This window comes from Rhipicephalus sanguineus, chromosome 7 (genome assembly GCF_013339695.2).
Source record: "Rhipicephalus sanguineus isolate Rsan-2018 chromosome 7, BIME_Rsan_1.4, whole genome shotgun sequence".
Lineage (NCBI taxonomy): Eukaryota > Metazoa > Arthropoda > Arachnida > Ixodida > Ixodidae > Rhipicephalus > Rhipicephalus sanguineus.
The window spans coordinates 158,357,990-158,365,806 of NC_051182.1; positions in this window are offsets into that span (position 1 = coordinate 158,357,990).

Genomic DNA, 7,817 nt, shown 5'->3' on the forward strand with positions numbered 1-7,817 from the left:
TGATGCGTTAGTTTCCCTGCAATAGATGCCGATGGGCCTAAAGCTCAAGGTTTCCCTGAGCGTTGGTTTCCGCGCAATAGATGGCCAAAGCCAGTCGAAAAAGTTGAGGCCCTTATCACCCACGATAAGGCACAACTTTTGTCTGACGTCACACCTTGCAGCGATGGGCCTACTATGCGTTGCTTCCGAACTCAAGGTTTGAGGCCCTGATGCGTTGGTTTCCCTGCAATAGATGCCAAAACCAGTCGAGAAAGTTGAGGCCCTTATCACCCGATAAGGCGACGTCAACCTTGCAGCGATGGGCCTACTATGCGTTGCTTCCGAGCTCAAGGTTTCCCTGATGCGTTGGTTTCCGCGCACACCAGTCGCCCTTATCACCCACGATAAGGCACAACTTTTGTCTGACGTCACACCTTGCAGCGATGGGCCTACTATGCGTTGCTTCCGATGGTTTCCCTGATGCGTTGGTTTCCGCGCAATAGATGGCAAAGCCAGTCGAAAAAGTTGAGGCCCTTATCACCCACGATAAGGCACAACTTTTGTCTGACGTCCACCTTGAGCGATGGGCCTACTATGCGTTGCTTCCGAGCTCAAGGTTTCCCTGATGCGTTGGTTTCCGCGCAATAGATGGCCAAAGCCAGTCGAAAAAGTTGAGGCCCTTATCACCCACGATAAGGCACAACTTTTGTCTGACGTCAAAGCGATGGGCCTACTATGCGTTGCTTCCGAGCTCAAGGTTTCCCTGATGCGTTGGTTTCCGCGCAATAGATGGCCAAAGCCAGTCGAAAAAGTTGAGGCCCTTATCACCCACGATAAGGCACAACTTTTGTCTGACGTCACACCTTGCAGCGATGGGCCTCTATGCGTTGCTTCCGAACTCAAGGTTTCCCTGATGCGTTAGTTTCCTGCAATAGATGCAAAACCAGTCGAGAAAGTTGAGGCGATAAGGCACAACTTTTGTCCGTCACACTTGCAAAGCGTTGCTTCCGAACTCAAGGTTTCCCTGATGCGTTAGTTTCCCTGCAATAGATGCCCAAAACCAGTCGAGAAAGTTGAGGCCCTTATCACCAACGATAAGGCACAACTTTTGTCTGACGTCACACCTTGCAGCGATGGGCCTCTGTGCGTTGCTTCCGAGCTCAAGGTTTCCCTGATGCGTTGGTTTCCGCGCAATAGATGGCCAAAGCCAGTCGAAAAAGTTGAGGCCCTTATCACCCACGATAAGGCACAACTTTTGTCTGAACACCTTGCAGCGATGGGCCTACTATGCGTTGCTTCCGAGCTCAAGGTTTCCCTGATGCGTTGGTTTCCGCGCAATAGATGGCCAAAGCCAGTCGAGAAAGTTGAGGCCCTTATCACCCACGATAAGGCACAACTTTTGTCTGACGTCACACCTTGCAGCGATGGGCCTGTCTTCCGAACTCAAGGTTTCATGCGTTAGTTTCCCTGCAATAGATGCCCAAAACCAGTCGAGAAAGTCCGATAAGGCTCAACTTTTGTCTGACGTCACACCTTGCAGCGATGGGCCTACTATGCGTTGCTTCCGAGCTCAAGGTTTCCCTGATGCGTTAGTTTCCCTGCAATAGATGGTCGCCCTTATCACCCACGATATTTTGTCTGACGTCACACCTTGCAGCGATGGGCCTACTATGCGTTGCTTCCGAACTCAAGGTTTCCCTGATGCGTTGGTTTCCCTGCAATAGATGCCCAAAACCAGTCGAGAAAGTTGAGGCCCTTATCACCCACGATAAGGCACAACTTTTGTCTGACGTCACACCTCGCAGCGATGGGCCAACCTATGCGTTGCTCCGAGCTTAAGGTTCCCTGATGCGTTGGTTTCCCTGCAATAGATGCCCAAAACCAGTCGAGAAAGTTGAGGCCCTTATCACCCACGATAAGGCACAACTTTTGTCTGACGTCACACCTCGCAGCGATCGGCCTGCCATGCAAAGCATTCCGACCTAAAGCTTCCCCTGGTGCTTTTGCTTCCCCGCAATAGATGCCTAAAGCCAGTCGAAAAAGTTGAGGCCCTTATCACCCACGATAAGGCTCAACTTTTGTCTGACGTCACACCTTGCAGCGATCGACCTGTCATGCAATGCCCTTCCGAGCTAAAGCTTCCCCTGGTGCTAAGGGGAGATAAGGGCATCAACTATTTCGACTGCTTTTCGGCGTGAATTTCGGTAAAGGAGGCGCATCAGGGCAACCCTTTGCACAAAACGCTTCTATTGGAACACACTAAGCATGCATGCCTAACCGAAAACATCAAGGAAAGAGGTATCATCATGGCTTGATTAAAGGGACTGTGCTTGTTTTCTCATACATTCATTATCGTAAGGACACTCAGGGACTCGGAACAGAACCCTGCGAGGCTGCAGAACGTCGAACATCGATTCGAGACGGCAGTAGGTGGCGTAGCCTGGGGAGGGAGCACTACCCCCCCCCATTATCAAATTCGAAAATTTTAAATTGCCATGTGTACATGTGCACCCAAACATACAAACGAGCGCACGAACAGACGTCAACGGTGGTGAACCCGGCTTATTGCGATAGCAATTATATGGACAGTCTCGGCTGGAAAATGTCCGTCCCCGTCGCCGTCATTCACCGTATATGTATAAGTATGTATATATATATAGAAAAGCCATAAAGAAAAATAATTATGAAATTCTTTCCGACGCGCGGAATCGAACGGGCGACCTCTCGATTTGCAGCCCGCCGCATTAGACGTTAGGCCACGACAGCACCGTCTTTCAGCCTGCTAACGGCGCGCTATTAAGTGCGAATGCACTTTATAAGCGACCCTGAATCCGCCGTCCCATAGCAACGGCGCGAGGAAAGGAGAGGAGCGTCTGTAGCAACGGCGCAGCGACGTCACACCCCACGTGACTGCGCGCGCTCCGCCTCCTCACCGCGGTTTGCGCGGGCGCGCGCCGGCTCCGCACCGCTCTTCTATGTGGCATTGGGTGCAGTGCTTCGCCGCTCCTACTCTCGCCGTTCGCTCTCTCTCCTCCCTCTGCCCCACTCTCCCGTCCGCTGGCTGGGCGCCTCTCGAAATGTGTGCTCGAGACGCCGCTGTGAAACGCCAACGGCGACCACAAGGCTGAGATTATGGCCGTCAGGTACAATGACAACACAAACAGGTGCTGATGAATGTGTAAATAAATGGTTACGGTACAAATCCTCGTCTCGTCATTAATTTACGCCATTAAAATTACTGCGCCGTGTACTCTCGGCGCAAGAAATGCATTCGCATTTCCTCACGATTCCCTTCGGGGAGGTGGGTGCATTTTTTTTATATACACCACGTAATTCAGCATGCTTTCTTAGTGGCTACATAGATGGCGCGACGTGCGCGCGCCGCTCCTGCGATCGCCGTTGCTCTTCGCTCTACAGGGCGTGGTCGCTTTCGTGCGCTTATCTCGAGGAAAGAAGGGGTGGCCGGTGGGGTGCTTCGCTTCGCTCGCTGCAGCGGCCGCGTTTGCGAAAGGAGCGCGCTGTTCAAACAGAAATAAGTAACAACTGTGACAATTAGTTCGCGCTCGTCTTGTGTGTACCTGTTCGTTCGTTTCGTGCGTCCTGCTTTATGTTTGAGCAGTGCGCTTCAAAGTGTCGAGCTGTGACGCATTAGTTCGCGCTCGTCCTGTGTGCGTTCTTTTCGTGCGTCCTTTGGGCTCGAGCGACGCGCTGGCAATTTCGAGCTGCTTTCCATTCTTCGCGTTACATTACAATTTATTGCTATCGCATTCATTGCTTCGCCGTTGCGGCGAAACTGTGACTTTTTCTGGCAAAACTGACCAAGCGTGTGCACCAAACTAGAAACCCCAAAAAAGTAAACATGGATGGGTTAAATTTACTTCAATAAAGGAAGTGTGATCATAATCACATAAGCATATTTCGCTGAGGACATCCAGGTAAGGTTTGTCGTTTTAGTGCGTAGTATGCTGTTCATGGCGTGAGCAAAAGACGTCAATGGGCCAATCACATTTTTAACGTGCCGTAAGCATTTCTACGCTGGCTGAATGACAGGATTGTACCTGTCCGTCCGCCTCTGCCACGCAACACAAATCCACGTTAAGGAATTAAAAAAAAAAACTATATATTTGCGGTGTTCAGTTTCGATCGTAAGACCTCTTGTTCGGAAGGCGAGTGCCCTACCCACTGGGCTAAACAACAACGCTTGCAGAGCGCGAATGCATCTGAACCATATGAATGCGTTCAACCGCGCGATTAAAAAAAATAATAAAATAAATGCAGAACACTTTCTATAACGGCACTGTTGAAATGTTTCGTGTTGGTGAAATAAAAGGCCGCCCTATGACAATATATATAAAACCCAGACAGAAGATTGCACACATAAGGAGAATTCCGACATTTAGATAATAACACGCGTTTCGATGGTCGCGGGTGCGAGTCCCATGGGGTCGTTCCGGGCACTGGCAAACGCCCAGAAAGAAATTGAAAGGCGCTTCGCCGATAAATACCGAAAACACAGTTCAGGGAAAGCCGCAACTAAATTTTCTTACGGCAAAACAACATTTGCGCATCAGTCACTTACATAACTCCTAAAGGTAATTCTGCATTGATTTCTTAACCATAGTAAAATATTTTCTTTTTCCACTGGTATCGACACTCCTATAACCAATACAGACGTTTAGATTTTTATAGGACTAGCCAACCATTTAAACGATCGGAAAATGATGTGTCGAAACCGAAATGGGTAGCTGCTCGATGTATTACCTATGATGACGTCACAGGTTAGCCCGCTGTAATGTAAACGCAATACGAGTGCCAGGAAGGCGAAGTGGACCATGTCATCAGACGGCACGGGGAGCTTTGCCTCAGGAATATCTGTTGACCCAATAATAATAAATAAACAATCGTAGGCAATCATAATTAACGCTTAACTTCGGTGCTTCAGCAACGTGTTAAATGCCCGCTAACTTATTTCTGGCTCAGGAACTCATCCCAGTAAACAAACGATACCACCTGAATACGCTGCCACGTGCCACGTGACCGGCGCCATGAACAGACTAGCTGGGATGCTGTCAGGCAAAGCTCACAGGTATACCTTGTGCAGTGCACTAAGACGACTCGAAGGCGACTGCCATCCGGTGTGGCTACTTCACCGTTCACCCTATATCGACGTGCAACGTTGACTAATTAATGCAAACTAATTAACCAAATTAATCATAACTAATGTGTTTTTCTATTTAGCTTTTGTCAATCACTAATTAGGTCTCTACTCAGCTTGCTTCGATTATATATCATTATATATATGCCCAGTCATGATGTCACTCCCTTTCGCATGGCTCCGCTTCTCTGGACGTCCCGTGCTTTTTTTTTCTGTTTTTTTGGTCCCCTTCCCTTCTCACATGGCAGCTTTTCATGCGTGGCCACATTCAAGGGCGTCCGCAGAACTTTTTGCAGGCGTTGCATACGCAAGTGGGGGGGGGGGGGGGGCATTCAGCCCTGGCAGCCTTTCTTTTACTGCCGTGACATGACAGGCAAGATTAGTCAGTAGTTTGTAACGCGCGAAATTGAATGGCAAACCCGAAGGCCAGTACCTGAGTGTGCTAATCAAGCTATCTAGCTTATCGCAACTCCATAGAAAAATATTATCCGCAATTCCAAGGGGGGGCAGCCGCCCCCCCTTGCACCCCCCTCCGGACGCCCATGGCCACATTGTCGTTTCCCGGGATTTACTTTCAGCCGTCATAGCAAAAAAAAAAAAAACGCACTTGATATGTCACCGCAGTGAGACGTTTCCTGTAATTAGGAAAGTAATTATCGAGTCAGATTGCAGTAATTTGCTGGACGCAATTGATTTGTTTGTTTTTTTACTGTTAGCTACTCGGCTAAAAGGGAAAGAACCTCCCACCACTACTCCCACTGAATGTCCTGACCCACCTCCGAGGACATTCGGACGTCTCCCCTATTCACCCCAATAAATGAATTTTCATTTCTATAAAAACCCCATGACACGGACTTGATACACTCGGGAAGTGTATGCGTCGGCAAAATGCGAAGCTGGCGGCTGAATGACGCGGCCGTCAACTTTGATAAAGTTGGCAAGCTACAGTTGACGTGAATACTTCATTATTCCCAGGAGCAGGCTAACTGCGGTTAAAACGTCATTAGAGCCTGTAGCTGCTATGTTTATTAAAAAAAAATGAGTGATGAGTATCCACACTTACCTTTTCTAACTGATAACAATAGTTTTTTTTTTTGTTGGTAACACTGTAAAACCGCAGCGGACTCGGCAGGTCTTCACTGCAGCAGTTGAACAGTATAGCTATTGCCACTGCGTGCTGTACTGAAGAACTTTGATTCCACTGAAGAACTACGATGTCAAATTTGCGTGCGATTCAGAAAAAAACTTTATTGACGGCACAACGAGGTCGTTGAATTTATTTAGCTTGCCGGTGGTTCGAATGGTGGTGCCTTTTATTAATTGAGCAGCACGGCGTCATGGCAGTGGGGCTTCGGTGTCAAGAGTTAAAACGCGAGTGTTCTTAAAATGTTTCTTTGAAGGAAATTAGCACACACTTAGCTATTGCACCAGCTGTACGTATGAAATGCCGCAGTGACATTTCACACTACCGGGGAAGAACGTAAACGCTCGGGTTGGCGCGATGACGTATGGCGTTTGGAACATGAAAGTCACGTGACGCAGCTCCGCGCGCTCTGCAAGGAGACTGGAAGTGGCGTCATCGTTGCGTCACATCCGTCACTTCGTGACGTCAAGCTTCGACTATGGACGTTCGTCCGCGTCATGTAGTGGTATGCTCGGATGATGCCTTCTGGTTAAGGCTACGAGTGGTCAAGCGTCCTGCGTTCGCGGCGTTCACTCTCCCGGCAAGCATTCCACGTAGGGTGGAGGCTCGGACTCCTGTAAGAGGCAGTGATCATACGGCGGTGGCTTTGAGTCTTCCACGATCAGCACTGCGTTCAGCGTTCCCTCGTCGGTGCTTGCGAGCCGGTCCCCGCCGTAGGACGGAGTCATCTCTTGGCAAGGGTCCACCAGCGTTCCGTACGACCTGGACAGCATCAATCGACGAGCGTCGGAGGGCAGCGTTCCTGGAAAGACAGGATGTCACGTGATTGCGAGCCACAAATTGGCGCAGAAAGATTTTTCGACACTGATGACACGGTATGCACTCAGTTCATACGTTGGGGCAACGCTGGGGTAGCTATGCAAGAAGCTCGGTCAGCAAAATGCGTAAATCTGCGCGTCTCGCGCTTGGATTTCGTCGTTGTAAACGCCGTAGTGGAGGGCTCCGGAAATTTCGATCACCCGGGGTTCTTTTGAGGGACACTAAAGAGCAAAACGATTTTTCTCATTTTGGTGAAGTACTCTTCACAATACCAAAAACATCACGCTTGCTGCGAGAAGACGCTAGTAAGCGAAAAAAAAACGCAGAAAGAAAAATGTGGGTGGCGACACCACATGAAGTTTCCGCACCATTCGCCGTGACGTCATATGTTTTGACGGCGCCTGCTAGGGACTTACGTAGTTCCTAATCGGTAAAAAAACACATTGTCCTTTGAGGGGGCCATAGACATAACATACCTAGTTTGGGGTAATTTTGTTGAGCCAATGGCACCAAAATATGATAAATACACTTTGAAATTCGTGACGTCACGCGGGGAGATTTCGGCCGAAATTTAAATGACACTTTGAACTTTACTTTCATCTCTCTAATAAACCTATGATGGCGAAATTTAAAAATGAAACTGAGTTCTCAGAGCCCTGTTTTATCGATCTAAACTTGTTTCTCTCTTTGTGCCCCTTTAAGGTGCGCATAAATCTAAGG